Here is a 23,780-nt window from a genome sequence, read left to right as displayed (position 1 = left end):
CATAAGCATATAAGATGCAGCCAAATCAGTTCTAAGAGAGTTTATGGTGATAAATGCATACATTAAGACCAAAGAAAAATCTAGGGGCGCCTGGGTGGCTCAGTGTGTTAAGCATCTGACTTTGGCTCAGGTCATGATCTCGAAGTTCGTGGGTTCAAGCCCCAGGTCAGGCTCTGTGCTGACAGCTCAGAGACTGGAGCCTGCTTTGGATTCTGTGTCTCCCTCTCTCTCTCTCTATCCCTTCCCCGTGCGCACTCTCTCTCTCTCTCTCAAATATAAATAAACATTAAAAATTTTACTTAAAAAATTAAAAAAATAAAATGTTAAAAAAAAATAAAGAAAAATCTCAAACAACTTAACTTTATACCTCAAGGCATTAGAAGGACAAACTGACCTCAAAAATAGCATTAGGAAGAAAACAAATATTAATGCTGAAGTAAATGAAATAGAAAATAGGGGAAAAATAGAAAAAGTAACAAAATCCACAACTGTTTCTTTATTTTATTTTTTTTTCTTAAATGTTTACTTATTTACTTTCTAGAGAGAGCGCAAGTTGGGGAGGGATGAGAGAAAGAGGGAGACACAGAATCCGCAGCAGGCTCCAGGCTCTGAGCTATCAGCACAGAGCCCGACATGGGGCTCGAACTCACAAACTGTGAGATCATGACCTGAGCCAAAGTCAGACACTTAACCAACTGAACCACCCAGGCACCCCTAGAACTGTTTCTTTAAAAAGAAAACAAAATTGACAAACTTTTAGTTAGACTCACCAAGAAAAAAAAAAGAGAAAATAAAATAAATGAAATTATAAATAAAAGAGGAAAGAATACAACTAATGCCATAGAAATATAAAGAATCATAAGACACTAACATGAAAAGTTACACATTAACAAGTTAGACAATCTAAAATAAATGGATATATTGCTAGAAACATGAAACATACCAAGAGTGAATGAATCATGAAGAAATAGAAAATCTGAACAGACCACTGACAAGTAAGGGGACTGAATCAAAAACCTACCAAGAAAGAAAAGTCTGGAACTAGATGGCTTTACTGGTGAATCCTACCAAACATTTAAACAAGAATTAATGCTAAATCTTCTCACACTTCCAAAAAACTGAAGAGGAGAGAACATACCCAAACTCATTTTGTGAGTCAGGCCAGCATTATCCTGATATCAAAGCCAAAGTGAGATCACAAGAAAAGAAAATTACAGACCAATAACCTTCATGAATATAGATGGCAAAAGTTCTTAACAAAATACTAGTAAACCAAGTTCAACAGTACATTAAAAGGATCAGACATGATCCCTGGGAGATTTATCCTTGGGAAGCCGGGATGGCTCAAACATATGTACATCAATAAATGTAATATACCACAATGATGTGTGAAATATAAAAATCATATAGTCATCTCAACAGATGCAGAAAAACAACATGAGACAAAGTTCAACACCCATTCATGACAAAACTTCTAAACAGGGGTGCCTGGGTGGCTCAGTCGGTTAAGCGCCTGACTCGATTTCAGCTCAAGTCACAATCTCATGGCTCGTGAGGTCGAGCCCCATGTCAGGCTCTGTGCTGGCAGCATGGACCCTATTTGGAATTCTCTCTCTCTTTCTGTGTCTCTCTCCTTGTGCCACTCCTCCACTTGCTCTCTCTCTCTCTCAATAAACAAACAAACTTAAAAAAAAAATCTCTAAAGAAACTGGATATGGAAAGAATGTACCACAACATAATACAGGCCATTTATAACAAGCCCAGAGGTAGCATACATAGTCGTGAAAGGTGAAAGCTTTTCCTCTAAGATAACAAACAAACAACAACAACAAACAGTATGATCACTCTCACCTGTCCTATTCAACTTATTACTGGAAGTCCTGGTCACAGCAATAAGGGGGGGGGGAAGACATTCAAACCTTAAAGAAGTAAAATTTCCCCATTTGTGGATGATGCAATCTCATACACAGAAAATCTTGGGGTGCCTGGGTGGCTCAGTCAGTTAGATGTCCAACTCTTGATTCCAGCTCAGGTCATGATCTCACAATTTTTGAGAATGAGCCCTGCATCAGGCTCTGTGCTGACAGAGTGGAGCCTGCTTGGGACTCTCTCTCTCTCTCTCTCTCTCTCTCTCTCTCTCTCTCTCTCTCTCCGCCCCTTCCCTGGTCTCTCTCCCTCAAAATAACTAAATTAATTTTAAAAAAATAAAAGAAAATCCTAAAAACTGCGCGCGCACACACACACACACACACACGAACTGTTAGAACTATTTAATGAATTCAGTAAAGTTACAGAATACAAACTCAACATACAAAAATCAGTTGCATTGCTATATGCTAATAAGAAACCATCTGAAAAACAAAGAAAACAATCCCATTTACATCTGCATCAAAAGCAAAAAAAAGTACTCTGGAATAAATTTAATAAAGGATGTGAAAAATCTGTACACTGAAAATTAAAAGTTATGAAAGAAACTGAGGAAGACACAAATAAATGGAAAAGTGTCCAGTGTCTGTGGGCTAGAGGAATTAATTTTGATAAATGCCAATAGTAGCCAAAGACATCTATAGATTCAACATAATAACTATCATGATTTCAAAGACATTTTTTATGAATATCTTTGCAAGAGCCCTAAATGTCTATGCAACCTCAGAAGACCCCAAATTGCCAAAGCAATCCTGAGAAAGCTACAGTAACCAAAATAACATGTTACTGATATAAAAACAGGCACATAGAACAATGGGACAGAATCAAGAGCTCAGAAATGAATCCACCCATATAGTTAACAAGGCAGTCAAAAATGCTTAAGAAGAAAATGCATTTTTTTTCAATAAGTGGTGTTGGGAACACTGATATTTGTATACAAAAGAATGAGATTGGACCCCTATCTTCCACCACATACAAAAATTAATTTTAAATGAATTAGAGACTTCAGTGTAAGACTGAAAGCCATAAAACCCCTAGAAGAAAACATAGGGGAAGTGCCTTTAACACTGGTTTTAGCATTGATTTTATGGCGGCCACAAAATGTCAAAAAATGAAATCCAAAAACGTAAGCAACAAAAGCTGAAAAAATATATGGGGGGACTACCTCAACCCAAAAGGCCTCTGCACAGCAAAAGAAGCCATCAACAACGAAAAAGGCAACCTGCAGAATGGGATAAAGTATTTGTAAACCGCATATCTGCGGGGGGTTAATATCCAAAACATATAACAAACTCATACAAGTCAACAGAAAAACAAAAACAAAAGCAAATATTTTGTTTAAAAAATGGGCAAAGACCTAAGTAGACATTTTCCAAAGAAGATCTACAGGTAGTTAACTGGTACATGGAAAGGTACTCGGCCTTCGTAGCCATCAGGAAACGCAAATCAAAATCACAGTGAGACACCACCTCCCACCTGTCAGAATGATTACTGTCCAAACACACAAGAAAGAAGTGTTAGCTAGGATGTGAAGGAAAAGGAACCCTTGTGCAATGTTGCTGGGAAGGTAAATTGGTGCAGCCACTGTGGAAAACAGTATCGAGGTTCCTCAAAAAAGTTAAAAATAGGCACACACCATATGAAATAATAATAATTCATTTTTTCTACCTCTGAATGTTCATAGTGATGATGAGATCCCGGGTGCTGAATGGAAAGAACTTGCTTCCTGTATGATGTTATTAGTAAATCAATCATCTCTGAAGTTCCCCTACATTCAGGCTTCTTGTCACATGAGAAAAATAAAACCTCTCTTTTTAATCCATATGGCACTTTTAGTTGAAGCTTCTGTTACTTGCCAAAATCATTCTCACTGACAATGGCATAATTCTTTAAGAGAGATTTTTGTAATTTCTGATTATTGGGTTTTTTTGCATTAGAGATATAGTTATAATGATGAGAAAGATAAACTAAGATATTTGCATAATATACTTTGGTGTAACAAACTACTGTCTCAGACAATGCTTCTGTCTTTGGTTTTAATTCTGAAATGATGGGAAGTCTGAGGGTGAGTGGTAGCAATGAAATATTTTCTCTTTGACTTGTTAATACAAAACAAAGATGCATAATAATTTAGCTGGTGATTGTTTATTCAGCGGCACCAAAACCAAAAATAATGGCGATGCCGTAAACATTTACGCAGGGCTTCCCAAGTACGGGGCTCTGTTCTAACTAACCAGTGCGTGTTATTCATGCATATAATCCCCAAATGCCCTGTGAGACAGGTACCATTTGCACCCACCGCCTACAGCCAATCAACAAAGGCTATTTGGCCATCCAGCCAAGGTGGAACTTGAACCTGGGGAAATGGCTCTAGCTCATACACGCAGCCGTGGCACCGCAATGCCTTTAATAAGAAGAGGATTGGGGGCGTCTGGGTGGCTTAGTTGGTTAAGGGTCTGACTTGGGCTCAGGTCATGATTTCATGGTTCCCGGGGTTCCTGAGGTCAAGCCCTGTATCGGGCACTCAGCTGTCAGTGCAGAGCCCCCTTCAGATCCTCTGCCTCTCTCTCTGTCCATCCCCTGCTTGTGTGCACTCTTTCGCTTTCTCTCTGTCTCTCAAAAATAAATAAACATTAAAAAAAAATGAGAGGGGTGCCTGGGTGGCTCAGTTGTTTAAGTGTCCGATTCTTGGTTTTGGCTCAGGTCATGATCTCACCATTCGTGAGTTCCAGTCCTGCCTCTGGCTCCACACTGACAGTGCAGAGCCTGCTTAGGATTCTCTCTTTCTCCCCACCTCTCTGCCCCTCCCCCACTGTCTCTCTCTGTCTGTCTCTCAAAATAAATAAATAAACTTAAAAAAAATTAAAACTGAGAACAGGAACAGATGGAGGGTGTTTGCCAAGTTAGGTTTCCTTTAACTTTGACAGTTAAAAAAAACACATTTATTTATTTTTGAGAGAGAGAGAGAGAGAGAGAGACAGAGCACGAGTGGGGGAAGGGCAGAGAGAGAGGGAGACACAGAATCCGAAGCAGGCTCCAGGCTCCAAGCTGTCAGCACAGAGCCTGACACAGGGCTCAAACTCGTGAACCATGAGATCGTGGCCTGAGCCAAAGTTGGTTGCTTAACCTACTGAGCCACCCAGGCACCCCTACTTTGATAGTTTGTATACCAGCAAGTAAAGGTCTTAAATACTTCATTTACTTTCTGGATGATATTGTTGAATTTTTATTTTTGGACTGCAACCTCTCATTTCATATTAATTTTCAGGAAAAATGTCAAATAAGATTGTATTGTTTCTATTTAATTCAGATTCAGAGGATCTAAGAAATGAGACAGATCTTGTCACTCCTCAAATAGTTGGGACTAAGAATAATATTCTTGGCTTCATGAGGTCTGACTCAAACACAACAGAATTTTAGACAGAGTCATTCTATGTCCTTACACACAGTTCTCATGAAGGCACTTAGTGCGTTGAAACTAATATATGGGGGCGCCTGGGTGGCTCAGTCGGTTGAGCATCCAACTTCGACTCAGGTCATGATCTCACTGTCCGTGAATTCGAGCCCCGCGTCAGGCTCTGTGCTGACAGCTCAGAGTCTGGAGCCTGCTTCAGATTCTGTGTCTCCCTCTCTCTCTGCCCCTCCCCTGCTCATGCTCTGTCTCTCTCTGTCTCAAGAATAAATGAAAATATTAAAAAAAAAGAAACTAATATATGACTTATTGACTTAATGATGGCATTTCCGTATTTCCCCCTTTTCTAAGAGATTCTAATTATTTGTAATACTTTCAAAACCATTTATATTAGTTCTTATGGCATGTCACTCGTCATACAGACTAACCCACTGTAGCCACCACGTTGGTCGTATAGAATATATAAGCCACAGCACGTGGGTTGGTAGTTGTTTCCACCCAACGAGATTTTTCTAGCACAGATAAGGTAGTGTATACTGTTCCATCCTATCCCAGTTCTACACATTTTTCTTTTTCTTTTTTCTTTATTTATTTTGAGAGAGAGAGAGAGAGAGAGAGAGAGCGAGTGAGCACATACACATATGCATCCAAGCAGGGAAGGGGTAGAGAGAGAGAGAGAGAGAGAGAGAGAGAGAGAGAGAGAGAGAGAGAGAGAGAGAATGAATACTAAGCATACTCCTCACTGTCAGATCGGAGCCCGGACACTGGAACTCTAGCTTACAAACTGTGAGATCATGACCTGAGCTGAGATCAAAAGTCAGACACCTAACCAACTGAGCCACCCAGGTGCCCTTACATATTTTTCAATGGATGTTGTCTTCAGACACTGAATAACTTTGGAGCAATTTTGATATTCAAACATTTAACTATTTATAAAGTGAAAAACCATTCTTTGTGTCAATGACTTTAAAAAATTTAAGCGTGGTTCCTATTATTCTTCCATCATTTTATAAACCTCATTGTTTATCTCTCTTTGGCTGGTGTTGAGGTATCTCTATCCCGACATAATCATTTATTCGAATATACACAAAGTGATCCTTACTATTTGTGGATTTCATATTTATGAATTCACCTACTTGCTAAGATTTATCTGTAAGAAATGTGATCACAGGTTTCCAAAACTTTAACCCTGTTTCCTCTAGGTACAATGGTTCAGTAGTCATTAATTCAGTGTCTGTGGCAACTTATAGAACATAACTTCTGAGAACAGTGAGAATTGACTGTATTTACTTAAATTTAGTAGACACTATACATTATATTTACAAGCACCCTTGTCTGATTGCCACCTCAGATGGCCCTCCCTGACATCTCATATTGCCCTTCAGCTATGACCCCCTTCAGCTGTAGATCAAGTATATAAAAGAAAACTTTTATGTGACCAAATCCAGTGTTCTTCAGTCCACATCTTATTAGACCCTTGGCAGTATTTATGAAGTTTACCACTCTCTCCTTGCAATTGTGATTTGACTTCTAGAGAACGCATTTATGGTTTTCTTTGTGCATTACTGGTTCCCTGATCTCATGTTCTTTTGTTTTGTTTAGTTTCCTATGACTCCTCTTGACCTCTAAGTAATAATACCCCAGGGTTCCATTCTCAAACAATTTCAACGATTTCTCTCTAGCTTCTTATTGGGCACCATGACATCAAATACTATCTATATGCTGACAGTTCCCTAATTCTGTTATGAGCATCAATGTGTCCCTGAGCTTGACAACCAAATGTTAAACTGACCCCCTCAAAATGGGATATTTAATATTCTTTTTAAGCTTAATATATCCAGAGTAAATGACTGATTCTTCCTTTCCCACCCTAAATATACTTCTTTGGGCTCCACATGTCAATAAATGGCACTGCTCTTGACCCTACTGCTGAAGGAAAAAACTAGATTCATCCTTGATTCTCTCTCTTCTCCCAAATCTATTCCCAATTAGTCCAAAACTCTTTTTGGCTCTATTTAAAAGAAGGAGGAGGAGGAGAAGGAGGAGGAGGAGAAGGAAGAGGAGAAGAAGGAGGAGGAGGAGAAGGAAGAGGAAAAGAAGGAGGAGGAGGAGGAGGAGGAGGAGGAGGAGGACGAGGAGGAGGAGGAGGACGAGAAGGAGGAGAAGGAGGAGGGGGAGGAGGAGGAGAAGGAGGAGGGCGAGGAGGAGAAGGAGGGGGAGGAGGAGGAGGAGGAGGGGGAGGAGGAGGAGGAGGAGGAGGGGGAGGAGGAGGAGGAGGAGGAGAAGGAGGAGGCGGAGGAGGAGGAGGAGGAGGAGGATGAGGAGGAGGATGAGGAGGAGGAGGAGGAGGATGAGGAGGAGGAGGAGGAGGGGGAGGAGGAGGAGAAGGAGGAGGGGGAGGACGAGGAGGAGGAGAAGGAAGAGGAAAAGAAGGAGGAGGAGGAGGAGGAGGACGAGGAGGAGGAGGAGGAGGACGAGGAGGAGGAGGATGAGGAGGAGGAGGAGTGAGGAGGAGGAGGAGGAGGAGGACGAGGAGGAGGAGGAGGAGGAGGAGGAGGACGAGGACGAGGAGGAGGAGGAGGAGGAGGGGGAGGACGAGGAGGAGGAAGAGGGGGAGGAGGAGGGGGAGGAGAAAAAGGAGAAGAAGAAGAAGAAGAAGAAGAAGAAGAAGAAGAAGAAGAAGAAGAAGGAGAAGAATCACCATCTTCTTAAATCTAATCACTTTCCACCTATTCATTGCCAAGCCTTAGATTCTCATCTGCTCTCCCAATCGGCATCCTGCTTCGAGGGCTCCCCTCTTCAATCCACATGCACAAAGCAGCAGACCATCTCCCTCTCATGCTCAAGTCCTAAGTGATCTGGCCTCTGGCTGCCCCTCTGGCTTCAAATTCTTGCTTCAGTCGGGCTGGCATTTTTGCTGAAATGGCATTCCCACATCAGGAGCTTTGCACTTCCTGTGCCTCAGCATGGAATGCTGTCCCTCATGAGCCTTTAGCTCACTCCCTCACTTTGTTCAGATCTCTATTCCAACATTACCATTTTAGAAACTCTCCCAACATGAACCTCTACAGTGGTCTCATTCTGCCCCCTCTCTCTATCCCCTTACCCTGAATTACTTTTCTTCATAGCATTTACTAATGTGTTCTTATGTGTCCCCCCAATCTCTCCCAAATAGAATTTAATCTCCTCGGTGTCAAGAACTTTATTGACATTAACAACATAACTCTAGATGGGTGCCTAGTACACTAACATCTAGTGCCTAGATCATTATCTGGCATATCACAGATATTCAAATACTTGAGGAATAAAGAAACTAGAAAATGTTGAATAAACAATTTGGGTTAATGTATCTATAGTAGTTTCTATAAATATTATTCTAAATATATCTTTCTTTTAGAGGTTTTACATTTATGACCATCCTGTGCATACATTGGTATTATTATGGTCTTCGTGCTTTTCATAGATTCTATTTACTCCAATCGACTATTTGTTTTCTATTTGATACTCAAATTGTATCAGTTTTGGAAATTCCTATACGTTGAATTATTTCTACATTTTCGCCAGGTCCCAGGTAGTTTGGATAGTATCCCTGCTTTTGTAACAACACGAGATGTTCTAGGTCAATCCTGATGTTGCTAGCTGCAAACCTGGAATCAGCCATTCTCTAAGAATGCTCATTGCTTTCAGGTAGTGACTCTTTCGCATGTCTCTGCCTTAAAATTATCGGGGGAAGCTTTGAAAAATCCCAATGCACAAGCTCCACACCCCAGACCAAATTAGAATCAAATTAGAATCTTGGCGATAGGATCCAAGTATCAGCCTTTTTCAGAGGTGCAGCCAAACTGAAAACAAATCAGGAGACTAAACAGATTTTCCTAAGAGTACTGATTTATTATTTTTTTAAATTATTTTTTTAACCTTTATTTATTTTTGAGACAGAGAGAAACAGAGCATGAACGGGGGAGGGTCAGAGAGAGAGAGGGAGGCACAGAATCTGAAACAGGTTCCAGGCTCTGAGCCATCAGCCCAGAGCCCCACGCGGGGCTCGAACTCACGGACTGCGAGATGGTGACCTGAGCCGAAGTTGGAGGCTCAACCGACTGGGCCACCCAGGCGCCCCCTAAGAGTACTGATTTAAAATGGTTGATGTAAGGAGCTTCTTTGGTTACTTCAGAGACAGAATAAAAATAAACAAAAAACAAAACAGCTTTTAAACTAAAAACTTTTTGTTTTTTGTTTTTAACTGAAGGTTGAATTCATGTTCATGTTTTCAATAGAACTTATTCAACTAAGTTCTTTCTTATCTGGTTCTGATAGAAAACTGACAGTTTATGTACACTTCCAAAAGCGCCAGCTTTTCTTATCTGACACAGGCAACACCATGCTACTTATTGTCATACCAAATTAGATCTGTAAGTTACAATATTATTTAAAATATTGAAAGCCTTCCGTTTTCTTAAACACAGTTGTATCTTACCTGGGTCTATTGAAAATCTATCCACAATTCACCATTCATTTTACCATTCCATTTAGGGCTGAAGAACAAATAATATATGCTATAATTAGACGAGGATATTTAGGCAAAATATACATGAGGATTACCACATGGTATATAATGCTGTTTTAGATTCTTAACCCAATGTCTTAGAAATAGTTTCACAGTATAAAGGCCCTAACACCACTGTTTTTCACTCACTGTAATATACTTTCAAGAATGAAAAGAAAAGTAAAATCACAGTTAACATGTTGGGAATTTTAAATAGCTCTGAAGACACCAATGGACACATGTCCTGCTAATGAATTTTTTGTCAGAGACAAAAAAAAAAAAAAAAAAAAAAAAAGGACTATGTATATGCCCACTTCTTCTGTATCCCATAAATTTTTCTATAATATATCTTTTCATTATCTTTTTATGGACCAGCTATTAGATCCATTAAACTCCAGGAGACACCAAAGCAAATTATGCATACTAATTTTGAATTTGTACTTAACAATATTTAGACTAATGAATCCTTAATAACAATGGCTTAGAGGAAGGTTCAAAGCAGGTAAATCATATAGAACGTACGATTGTTGACTGTTAGTTAAAAGGCATCTAGTCCGGATATTTCTTAGATTTTTTTTTTTTTTTGATCACTGACACTTTTGATGACCATGGGGGAAGTATCAGCTGTCTCCATAGAAAAACTAGTAATGCATAGAGGACCACAGACAAATTTTTATACTTTTAGATTTAGCCATGGACTTTCAAAAGCCCATCTTATAGATAAGAAAACTACAATCTACAAAGGGACAGTAACTTTACCAAGAACTCTAGATTCATTATTCTAGTGTTTTACTTATTATTACATCTGTATAGGAATTTCAAACTAGCCTCCAAAGATTGTGTTTTTCTGCCTTATCAACAACATGTTGAGCTCATTTGTCTTTGAAATGTCAGATTCTTTCAACCTACAATGAAAAGATGGGTCTAGCAGAAAATAATGATTCAAACATAGTAAAACAGGAACGAAAAAGTAACCGTCTGCTTCCAGACTTATGATAGCGCATCCATTTTGTTTTGCTTTTTAATTTCTCCACACATTGTTACTTCTACAAGTGATTCGATGTGGGGTCAAACAAAGCTAACAGCCAGAACAGTAGAAAAAGGCAGGTTCCTTTTCCTGCATCCTAAGCACCTACCCATTCAGCTGCAAAGCACTTTCTAATGTATCTCCTGGAGAATATATTGATATGGTCTGCAATCTATCACTTCAATCAGATTCTCACTTGGGGGAAATGAAGAAGTAAAACCCATTGAACATCCTTCTCTGGAAACTCCCAGGACAAGGAGGCTGGCAGTCTCACTGAGAGGGAAGTCTGCTGGTATTTGCACCCTGGAGATCAGTAGCCAGATGAAATGGCCATAAATGCGAGAATAGCCTAACAAATATTAGAGCACCTAAGATGGCCTCAAGATGGGGAAAATCAAGTCAGAAACCTAAGCCTACTCATCTCTCTATTTCTTCTTAGAATTCAGGTCTTATTTATGATGCTGCCAGACCTTAGAAACTCAAAAATAGAGACACCTACCTTTTTTCTCAGAGTGCAGTGAGGTTAATGAACACAGAATCAATTCTAGTTTATCACATTTACTAAAGATAATATTATTAAAAACACTTTAATGTTCATCTTATTTAAATACAGAAGAGTACTTATCTAGGGAATACCACCCATGAATGGGACAGAATTCTAATCTCACGATTATGTATTTTCTGTATTTATCTAGATAACATTGCTGTGTGTGACTTTAATTTTCTGCAAAGAGGGTCTGTGCTGCGCCACTTGCCCCAGACTGTAGGGGCACCTCAGGAAGATAGCTACTATGGACCGAACTGTGCCCTCTCTCAATGCATAACTGAGATCTCAACACCGAGTATCTCAGAATGAGCTCCTATTTGCAGACAGGGTCATTACAGAGGTAAATGAATTAAAATGAGCTCATTAGATAGAGCTGTAACACAGTATTAGCAATGTCATTATAAGAAGAGGATTTGGACACAGGCAGGGAGGGAGGGAAGGCGATGTGAAGTTACGAAGAGAAGATGGCCGTCTACAAGCCAAAGAAGAGCCCAGCCACAGACCCCTGCCACTCAGCCTCGGAAAGAACCCACTCTGTCAATAGCTTAATCTTGAACCTCCGGCCTCCAGAATTTCGAGAAAATAAATTTCTGTTGTTTTAGCCACTCAGATGGTAGTAGTTTATTACGGCAGCCCTAAGAAACCAATACAATGATTTCAAGTTATATTCAACAAGATCAGTAAAGGATAGTGTGGGGTTGGAGCACAGGGTGGCTCTACTCTGTAAATGGGGCCATCGTATTTACTTTTTTGCTTTGTTCTCTCAGAGGGTGAGATAGTTTAACATGACTATTGGTAGGCATGCATAAAAAAGCTTGAAAAACAGAGACAACAAAGTTTCAAAGATCTTAATGTTTAATTGCATTGGCTTTGCTTATCAACTAAAGTGAAAGACAGGGATGAAAAAGCAATCAGCCGTTTCTCGTCAATGAAAAGGATGGTTCAAACAGCAGTGAGCTCAAATTTAAATAACATTTGTCCTGCTATCGACTTCCAAGCTTTATCTCTGGAGTGTTCTACACTGTGAATAATGGCTCAAAAAGAGAACACAAAAAAAAATAATTCAGATTTTCCAATAAATTAAAATTTTCCAAATGTATCGTGTATACATTTGTATAATGTGTATATTTGCGTGTGTTTAGTTCACTTGTTCAGTAAATGTTAGTAAATGCTGACCCCCTCCCTAGTTTTATGTGAAGCTTCACCTCGTAGCTATAATTGCAAACCACACTTTTTCTTAGGGTTCTTATAATAACTTGAATAAAATTATTATGGCGATGTTAATTTATGTGACGATCATTCTCCCTCCATCCACCCACCTCAAATCCAAAGAGGACAGAGACAGAGCTCTCTCTTTTTTTTCAGTAAAATCCCACCACCTGGTGTGGCACATTGTAGAAACATATAGAAAGAAATCAAATCAGTTTCCGAGTAAATATTATACGGTGGGAAACTTTCAGGAAATAATTACGAAAGTGGGGGAATTCTTATATGGCTACAAGTTATTATTTCAGTTTCAGTTTGTAAGTTTACATGTCTACCAGGAGGGAAAAAATGATTATTATCTCTCACATTTGATCTCTACAAGATTGGCTGGGGGTTGTAGTGAGGATGGGGGGAAGGAAGAGAAAAGAGGTGACCTACTTGTGAGAAATAAAATGTATTAACATGAGAGTTGCCAACTTTTCCCTTTCCCCAACCTGCTAAAGAGTATTCTTGTTTTTCTCTTCATCTACCCATCTGTACCACTGACAACATTTCTCCTGGGCCAGATTTAGTTCTTGGACTTTGTATAGCGGGATCAGGAAGAAGAGGAAATTTAGACGTGCAGCCTGCAGCTGGGAAAAGCTTGCTTCTTGGACCAGAGGAGGCTAAGGGGAGTGAGTGGGAGAGTAATAAATGGGCCAGTGAACGGAAGATTATAAAAGGAGTTGCCACTGGGGTGGCTGATGTGCCAACTTACAGCCTCAGGCAGTAAGAGGGAAGGATCTGAATTATTTTGATGTTCTTATTGTTGCCTGAGTTCTCTGCAGTGCTGAATGGCCACATCCGTCCACCATATAGCCCAGAGAAGACCAAGAAGAGTGTTGTCTTTCTGTCTTTCTGTGTGATTCCGACTCTGGACAAGGATGCCTGAGACAAGACTTTGTACACATATGAGTACTCTGTCATTTTCACACCCAAGCAATCAGTGAACCACTGGGTCGTTTTTCCACGGTGAAATGCAATTTAATAAAGTTGAAGAAAACATTAGGCTGCTTTTCTTTATACTTACACAAGGAAGGAAAAAAAAACCAAACAACTCCCCAAAGAATGTCTCTCCATTAAAGAGGAAGGAAGCTAAGTCCTGGATGCCGCGAGGAAAAGGAAAATTAGCTTAGCTAGGCAGACAGACATTGCTTCCACCTGCTTCACTCAGGAAACGTGAAGTTCGCCAGCTCAGCTGTTATAAGGACGAAACCACCCCACAAGGGCGTCTGCACTTTGCTCTGCTGCAGAGATCAGGAAACAGGGTGGCCCTGATAGGGTTTGAGTCTGGGGAGAAAAGTCACAGTGGGGAGAGGAAAAAAGAACGTTCTAATGCATCAACATCACACCTTGTTAAGGACAACATCTATCATCCAGTTACTAGGTCTTCTCTGTTTCCCCTTTCTGATCTCCATGCATCCATTTTATGTTAAAACTAAGCAACTTTACCTTATGGATATTAGGAATAATATTTTACACTGTAAGAAAGCAAGCCTGAGGGTAAATTATTCAAATCCCTGAGCACTTAGCAGAGAACAGAAGGTTCTCTCGCAGTAGACAGGCACAGTCTATGATATGTATGACTACCACATCTGAAATCAAGGGAGACCTGGCGGGTCTATGGCGTGTCAACTTGGAATGTGTGAAAGTGCTTGGGGGCGGTGTCATTTAGTGACTGACTGCGCAGCCTTTGGCTGCTCTGCTTGGGTTTGAATGCAGCTCCAATGTGTGATCCTGGTCAAGATCCTGAAGCCCTCTGCAACCTTCATTTCCTTGTCTGTAAATGGTGATAGTATCTCCTACCTCATACAGTGCTGCAAGGATGAAGTTAACGCAGGTCGAATAATTAGAATACACTTAGGTCTTAGTAAGCACTGGCTATTTTTTTTCATATTGGTTAGGGGTAATTCACACTTTGAATCATAGAGAGTTAGTTTCATTACATGCTAAATGCCCTCAAGTAACCAATAGCTAAAGCACTAAGACAAAGATTAACGATCATAGAAGGTATCATAAGAAAAAATGTGAACACATGATAGAATTCATAAAAACAGAACACTACACCTGCTTATGCAATGGGGACTCTAACTCATTTTAGCAGTAAGTGTAATGTGTTTTTATAAGATTTACTATGCATTACTGGTTGGATTTTGTGAAAACACTTGCTCTGACTCAAACTGTTTGCAAAATAGATTTTATGTAAGAAAATAACTTTTCTATAAATAAGAAATCTGTATATATCTGATCAAATCACTTTTTCTTTTCTATAAAAATATGATTTTTTTCTCTTTTCTACTGAGTATCACGGTTTTGTTTGACAAACATATTATCTGCTGAGAAAATTTTGGGAAGTTCAGTTCGATAGCAGCTCTTCCCTTACTTTTTCTTTTAACAGCAACAACAAAATCCTATTGTAATTCACCTTCTAGAAATTCTTTTTTTTTTTTTTTTTCCGGAGTGGATGAGTTGGGGAGAGGGGTACAGAATCTCAAATCGTAAGCAGGTTCCACGCTCAGCACAGAGCCCCCACATGGGGCTGGATCCCACCAATTCTGAGATCTTGACCTGAGCCCAAATCAAAAGTCTGAGTCTCAACCCACTGAGCCACCCAGGTGCCCCTAGAAACGCTCTTTGTAGGTAATGCATATGGCTAGTATTCAGTTCTGGAACTTTATGTGTTTGAACATCAAGTAAGGCAAAGTCACGCATATTTGAACTTCTGTGAAATCTCAGTAACACAGAGAGAGAGACAGAGGGAGGGAGAGAGAGAGAGAAGACCAAGAAGGCCAATGGCAGAGAGGAGTAGCCTGAAAACACTGGCAGAGTCTGGGTTCTGCGCCCCTGCTATGTGGATCTCCACATCAAAGCCTCCCTCTTCTTGCCATCATAGCTTCCAGACAGGCTGGAGTTAGTAACACCAGACAGCGCGGAGAGAGTGCTGCTCTATTGACTTGCCTCATCCTGTGCCTGGCAACATCCACAGCATACAGTCGGGGCGCGCTGCGCACATACGTTCCGCACAGAACCACAGTGCTTGCTGTAGTGGGTTCAGGGCTGGGACAACCGCGAGCTGTCCTGTTCCACACCCACCAGCGTGTTTAAAAGCGACTGACGGAAATTTGGGTCACTTTGGAGGAGTTAAAAATTGGGAAGCCCCGATGGGAAAAGTAAAAAAAAAAAAAATCTGTTCATCGTGCATAAATGCAACCCATTTATTAAAGAAAGCTGAAAATCTACATTGATTTAAATAAACGCTTAGCTTCCAAATTACGTGCAGCAGCTCGGACTTAATGAAATATTTATTCAAAATCAACAAACCGCCCTCTAGGAGTCTTTCACTATAAAGGCAAACATTTTACTTAGTGAACTTGATTCTCACCTATGGCAATCTTGCAGCCGGTCTAACATTAGGGAAACTGATTTATTTCAGATCAGGCCATTTAAATAGAATGTAACCTTGCCATACAGGTAAAAGCGCTTGCCCTTGGCTATTACTTAGCCTGACCACAGGGCTTTCTGGAAACAGCAAAAGCTTTATAAGTGTCAGCTCATGGCTAAATCAATGTTTATGCATGATGTACCTCTGAATAGCAGACACTTGCTGCCTGGAAGCTAAACAATGTTTTTATCTGTTTGCCGATTTCGGGTTCTTCCACAACTGCATGGAGTGTTACAAATCGCATTTAGTAACAATTATCTGCCGGTAGTTCATGAAAAGGAAAGTGGTGTGATTAATAAAAAGTGACACACACCGATGACATTTCATGCCAGCCTCCTTGGCAAGAGTGCGTTCGCTGAACCCAAGTCTGGGCCCCTTTACCTTTACCAAGGTCAAAGGGAAAGCTAAGCTCCTGGCAGATGAGCTCCTACCAAGGCTCCGGTCAGACTTCACCATGCTCCTCTGTCTCAATGAACTGCAGGCAGGCAGTTAAATGGAATGACGCTGCTTTCACCTCGGCACGAAAGATGGGGTTAAAAAACAAAAGAGGATACGGTTTCTACTTCAATGTGTCAAGTATACAAGTTGGAAGTTTGACACGGGCGTTATTCCCTATGTGACGAAATACACAAATAAATAAAGAGTTCAAAATTAAAGTTTGTGGTCCACAGTGATCAGGTGATTCGCTCAACTTTCCTCCTGCAGAATGACAAACCGAACTAAAGATAGTAATTGCTACCATTAAGTGAACTTTTCCTGCAAAATTATATTTCTTGTGACCAAAATAGTCCATCTTTTTTTTTTTTGAGGCTGTAGAAATACATCACAAAGAATACAGGTAGTGGGGGGAAGGTGATAATCTTGGATGACATTAAATATTTCATCAAGATTTCTAGGTTTCTCCCAAGTACTCAGTTTCAGTTGGCACACAGGCAAGAGCAAGTAAGTAACAATGGAATGAGACGAGAACTGAATGCATTGTATTAACTAAGAAGAAATGTCAAAGTCAAGGCTTAATGAGATCACATACAAAATATATTTCCTCCTCCCCTCATATCCCACCAATTTTAGCAGACTGAATCTTTCTTTGCATCAGGAATATTTACAGCTTCATTTAAGATGCAATTGATTCTTTTTAACTTGATTAAAATTAGGAAATAAATGTATTTCTGAGAGGCAAAAGATTACACTTCTTTTTGTCACTAACTTCTATTAGGAATGCTTTCTTGCAGAAAAAAAAATGACTCTGAAATAAAATAAAAGTCAAACCTAGAACTGCTGACATTCACTTCAAGGAGGGCAATTTTCATGAGCATTTTTATTTTCCCGCATGCATTCGGCACAGTGCAGCAACATTGTTCTACCCGGTCAATGCCGACTTGATTGGAAATCCTCACCGATTCGGAGTGTGAATGACAGAAGTCACCCTGGAGGGTCACTTTTAAACTTTTCAGGAGGGTTTGTGTATGAGGCTAGAGAAGTCTGTAGGAAGATTAAAACAAAACAAAACCAACAGACATACCTCATTAAGATACTACACTCTCATTTGTCAATGATCATTTTTGTTTCAAGAAAAAAAAAAAACTCCTCTTCAGAAGACTTGACTGTTAATGCTCCCCTGAATTTAAGTACATATTAGTTAAGCAGCCATTCATTAATTGTGGAGGTTAAACGACAAGGTGCTAATTGTCTCATAGGGCATATCCAATTTTCTTTCTGCAATTATTCAACTTCAAATAGTTTCTATAAGGAGTTGCTTTATTATAAAAAGGAAACAAAAGTTTGTGTGAAATTATGGTAGGAGATGTAGCTCTAATTCAAAGTCTTAAAAATGAAACGGCATAACTAAATACACTTTGAGCGCCTGGCCTAAATTCCCTTCTCAATTTAAAGGAAATTATATTTTGCATCTATCTCAGCTATGAAAAGTCCTCAGCTAATTATTTTCCGTAAGTTGTATAACGATGTGTTAATAATATAGCTTCAGTATTTTCTTATCATTCTTGCCCACAGGCCTGAAGCTTGATGGAGACTGGGGCCAACACACTGATCCATTCAGGCCCTCACATGACACTTTAAAGTTCTAACTCAACAGTCTTTATTCTTCTACCTAAAGGCAAATTTATTTTCCCATCACTTAACCTGCAGCAAATGAGTTTTACCTAAGCTCTGTTTCTCAACGAAACCAGTTAAATACAAGTAAGGTATTTAGGATACATACAAGGATATGTATGTATAATATACACAAGGATAAATACAAGGAAGGTACAGTTAATTGTGTATGGCATAAATAGTTGGAAATGACTTTTCCCTTATGACAGCTCATTAAGATGTACAGATAACTCCTAGGACCGGAAGCCACTGTGAAGATCGTCTTGACTATACTGGAAGGAAAATGGAGGTGCAAAGAAGTTAGGTGATGTGCCAAGATCTTACTGCCAGTTTTTGGCAGATGTGAGATCAGAATCTTGATCCACTAGCTTCCATTACAGGGTCATACTCTGTCTCTGTCCCGTACTGCCTTTCAGTGCAGAATCTTGAAAGCAAAAATACACTTTTATTAAGGTCATAGGGCTGCTGAATGAGATGGCTACTATTATGCAGTGCAGTTCCATATGTGGATATGCCGGGGGGGGGGGGTTCCTAAAATAAAGCTTCTCAGTACATGACTTATGGGCAATTTAAGTGTGGGTAAGTTCCTTAGAAATATCTTTAAGACCTGGAATAGAGGGGCTCCTGGGTGGCTCAGTCGGTTGGGCGTCCGACTTCGGCTCAGGTCACGATCTCGCGGTCCGTGAGTTCCAGCCCTGCATCGGGCTCTGTGCTGATGGCTCAGAGCCTGGAGCCTGTTTCCGATTCTGGGTCTCCCTGTCTCTCTGCCCCTCCCCCGTTCATGCTCTGTCTCTCTCTGTCTCAAAAATAAATCAACGTTAAAAAAAATTAAAAACAAATTTAAGACCTGGAATAGACCATGGAGAGGATCAAGGGATGTCTGGAATTAGATTTCGACAGTCCTTTGCTATATTTTGGCCTTGGACACCCTATTTATATCCTTGAGCCCTTGTGTCCTTATTCCCAAAGGAAGACGTATGAAGTTCTATCTTAAGGCTTTTATTGTCTTTTTTTTTTTTTATGATTAGGACAAATAGTACCTTGCAGAGTAGACATTCAATAGTTGTTAGTTTCTTTCTCTTTCCTCTTAGAAATTAGCATTACAGGGAACATAATCTAGTGGGAAATCTCATGATACTGCACATCTCACTTAACTATGTTTGATAATACAGATGCAAGGAAAAGATGACTTTGCAGTAATGGACTTCATGCATCTCATAGCTGTGAAGGGAACAGCTGTGAAGGGAACCCCAAACCTGGTTTCATCAGACAGGTATGACAGGAAAACCCACGTCCTCACCTGCAGACCTCCCTTACAACTCCGCAGGCCAGAACGAAAGACCGGGCCTATCCAAGGTCTACAAAGAGCTCTGTTTGAAGACGCCTGACGTCATGATCCAGGCTTAGAAAATGTTCAGTAACAGGACACAGATAATGATTAGTAACGAGGGATCTTAATCAGTGGGAGAGGAGAGTCAGGAAGGTGAGCCACAAAAAGAGAAGTTAGTGGACTCCCCAAAATTTGTGAAAGAGAGAGAAAAAAAAGATGAAATCTGGCTTCTGATACTGCCCTTGTTTCAGACACTGTCCCCTGTTCTCCAGCATCCTGAGGATGCCACTCTGACTCCTACCTTTCCCTCTGTGCCTCGATGGAGTCGCGGTGCCGACGTACAAAGAGCCCTGAGGGCTGGAGCCAAACATTCTGAGTTCCATCTCTGCCCCTGCAACTCACTAGCTGTCATCTTGCGCATCTAGGTTCTTGAGCCTCCATCCCTTGAACCATAAAATGAAACTTGTAATAACTCGGTTTGGTTTGCCATTTACTGAGTGTGGTCCAGCACTATGAGCCAGGCTCTGTGCTAGGCATTGAGGTTATAAAAATGCATCAGATTTGGCCTTTTACTTCAGGAGTCTACCTAGCCAAGTTTTTCTCAGGAACACATGAAAAGAGATAAGTGCTCCATATGAGCTACTGTGGCATATAACGATAGGCATCTAAATCTGTGGTGTTATTAGCACACAATGTTTCAGGTTAATAAGCTTCTTGATAAGATTAGAGGGCATTCCTCTTTTAAAATTTTTGTAATGTTTATTTATTTTTGAGAGGGAAAGAGCACAAGCAGGGAAGGGGCAGAGAGAGAAAGTGACAGAGAATCCGAGGCAGGCTCCAGGCTCTGAGCATCAGCACAGAGCCCAATGTGGGGCTTGAACTCATGAACTGTGAGATCGTGACCTGAGCTGAAGGCGGACGCTTAACCAAGTGAGCCACCCAGGCACCTCAGGGCATTCCTAATACATTCTTCATGTGCAAAGTTTATTACTACGGCCTTTGGGAGACAACTTCCCCTTTGTTCAATACACTGGTGAATAAATGTCAGGTAGTAAAGGAAGTATTGATGAGGGAGCAAGGGAGGGGCCGGTGAGGCAGCAGTGTTAAGAGCCATTGCTGTCTCCACTGTGTGCTATGACCCTACTAGTGACATGTTTTATCTGTAGAAGATTGCTACCGCACACGCTATAAAACTATGACTCTGTCAGCTAAAATGCCTCACTGTATTAGTTCTTAATGCACACTGATACCTGTAAGGTAAGCCCACCAGTCATCATTCACCACGTCGCACTGTCATGAAATGCCAAGATGATAGTCTTAGGAAAGGCAAATGCATGTCCGGCTTCAGGGAGCTCATTTACATGTGGCTTTTCTTTCCATGATTGTTCTAAACAAAATTTTCAGAACACGAAAAATATTATTCACACTTGCATCGAAGTGCCGTTTTAACCCCCTACATTAAAAAAAAAAAAAAATCTTTCCTTAAGAAAGTGCTTAGCTTGTAAAAACAACACAATCAGTGTTACTGACTTCTCCCTGGCGTAAACTGTCTATTCTCTTGATGAAGCTCGCAATTGGCTGTGGCCAAGTCTCCATTACATGCCTGGTAAACAGTTTTCAAAAAGAGATAAATTGTATTAACCTACAAAATTACCTACGTTGCTTACTGAATTACTATATTAACATAAAAGGATTTTTGCCTATTCTGGCTCAGAACCCGGAAGTCTTTCCAACGAAAGCAATTATCCCCCTGTCCCAAAGAAGATACAAGGAAGCAAATGTATAAGGCAACTCTGTCTTCAGCATCAGTATGGGAAGTAAAATCATCCTCTCTGAACATATAATAGGGAGTGGGAGGGGATATGTCAGCGGGAGGAAAGAAAGCAAAGTTGAGTAATCAACTAAAATCTCAAGATTTCATTATTTTGCTTGCTCTTCTGTGAAATCCCAAAATATTAGAAATACTTTGTTTAAATATACAGTAACTAATAAAAACACATTTGAATGCTACATTTAATTGATTTGGGGATTACCCGAGGTTTTGAATTGTTCACATCACTGCTCCCATCCCTTGAGTCTATTACTCAAGAGTTGAATCTATTTGCTAAATTGTCTTCAAATAAATTCTGGATTATAAGATGATGTTGGAGTCTGAGGGAGAGAGAGACCATCTTTAGCTATGTGTTTTTCCCAGACATTTTGGGGATCAGATTATTCTAATAATTACCTAATTAATAGGACAGATAATTTACTGGCAAAATTGCTTATTAAGCAAATGTCATTTCCCCGGAGGTTGAAAATAACTGGCTAATTACCATAAATAGAATGATACGAAATGATCATTTCACCGATTTTTGTATTTTCCATGTTTTCCGCAGTGAGCAAAGTGCTGACAATAGAAACAACATCAAGTTAATTGACCGACATCTTGATGGGTTGGGTTCAAGAGTATGGAGAGCATATCATCGACTTTGCAGTAGTTTGGTTTTGAAGTTAAGGCGACAGAGAGTCAGTTGGGATAATACTAAAGGTGAGGGTAATTTTCTTCTTTCTAGAATGGCAAACTCTTTAAATCACAAAGCAGCTAGTGATAAACATTGTATTTTCTCTAAACAGATAACAAGAACTGAGTAAGAGAGAAGGTTGGGTTGAGCAAACTGGTGGTCCCTAAAGCAAAGCTGTGTCTATTTCATTCCCAAGGTCATCTTTCCCCTTTGATGGGGTGACATGAATGCTTCTACTACACCCCAAGTTTCCCTCTACTTCAACACTGTATCTTCATTATTTATTTACTTGTGGATACCCCCAACTAGCTTCTCAGCTCCTTAAAAGTAGGGATTATATCTCATTCACCTTGTTTTCTTAGATCTAACACAGGAGTGGGTGCTCAGTAATTGTCTGTGTTGCTATACATAGTTAGGCACTAAACTTGAATAAAGTTTTTAAAACTTTAATTGATAAATGTATTTGCTATTTTATAGTGACACCTGGAGTCTATAGCTGATCTGATGGACCTGATGATCAAATCTCTGTTCATTCTGATACAGGCTGAGTGTATGTGTGTGTGTGTGTGTGTGTGTGTGTGTGTGTGTGTGTATGCATGCACACACATGCAGAGGTCAGAAACTAACTTATTTTACTTTATTTCCCCCTGATAACAACAGCTAATCTCTACTGAAATCTTACCACATTGTAGGCACTGGTGTAAGGGTTTGGCACAATAGAATAATCACATGTAATACTCTAAATAATCTTTACAGATAGGTATTATTATTATCCTATTTTTAGATAAAGAAGTGAAAGCTTAGAAAGATTAAATAATTTATTCAGGATGCCCAGGCACTCTGACTATAGGCTTTGTGCTCTTAATTACTATACTTGGATCACCCTAGAATATCATCACGTTCTGAAAATAGAATACAAATTAATAAAATAGCACTGTCCAGCATAGGTTTGCTCAAGAAGATCTAATCAGCCAATCAGATTTCCACGGGTGCCTATTACATGTGAAAAATTCTCATTCTATTCCATGCGGGGGGAAGCAAATCTAAGTCCCTCTGCCTAAAGATAGGATTTCCAGGGGAACCATGCTGATGCCGAACGAGGCACCGTGGTGAGCTCTCAGAGGGAGTGCTGAGTAATTCTGCCCAGACTTCCACGACAGGACTGTACTCAAGCTCCCGAACTCTGAGCTCCCGGAGCTGCAAAATGAGGACTCCTGAAGATTCCTTTTCTTTCCCTGAGAGCAAAAGTAATTCAGGTCTCCGCTTCTTTTCCAAAGTCAAAGTCAGGAGACCACTTAACGGCACTCTTCCTGGTTGGCTACGCGTTTCAGTCATGTATGATGAGCATACATCAGGCGCTCTGGGCCATCTCCTCTGGGTGGCTAAGGAATGAACTGTCAGTGGTAATTAACACACAGAAGAAATAAAAATTATGGATGATGGATCTGATTAGAAACAAATAAACCTGACAGGTCACCTCTGAAGGCTTGACAAGTCTCTCAGACAAGTTACAGAAAAATGAATATTTTGGCTTTTAATCCAGTGAGCACAACTGCACACATCTGACATAGGATATTTCAAATAACGAGTTCACCCTTAACTATAGTGCAGTTTACATATTGTATTCAGTTAACATAGCTACATATGGTAGTTTGTTTGGGGTATGCCTGGGTAGCATAGTCAGTTAAG

At 40.1% G+C, this 23,780-nt stretch overlaps 1 protein-coding gene across 14 annotated transcripts in view; it reads right to left on the bottom strand.

The window, feature by feature from the left end:
- The window catches only part of TENM3 (teneurin transmembrane protein 3), a 1,268,347-nt gene that overhangs the window by 1,006,031 nt on the left and 238,536 nt on the right, over positions 1-23,780 (bottom strand). The window lies entirely within an intron of this gene.

Source organism: Acinonyx jubatus, chromosome B1 (genome assembly GCF_027475565.1).
Source record: "Acinonyx jubatus isolate Ajub_Pintada_27869175 chromosome B1, VMU_Ajub_asm_v1.0, whole genome shotgun sequence".
Classification (NCBI taxonomy): Eukaryota; Metazoa; Chordata; class Mammalia; order Carnivora; family Felidae; genus Acinonyx; species Acinonyx jubatus.
Note: the sequence above shows the minus strand (reverse complement) of the source record. Positions and strands in the feature narration are given on the sequence as shown.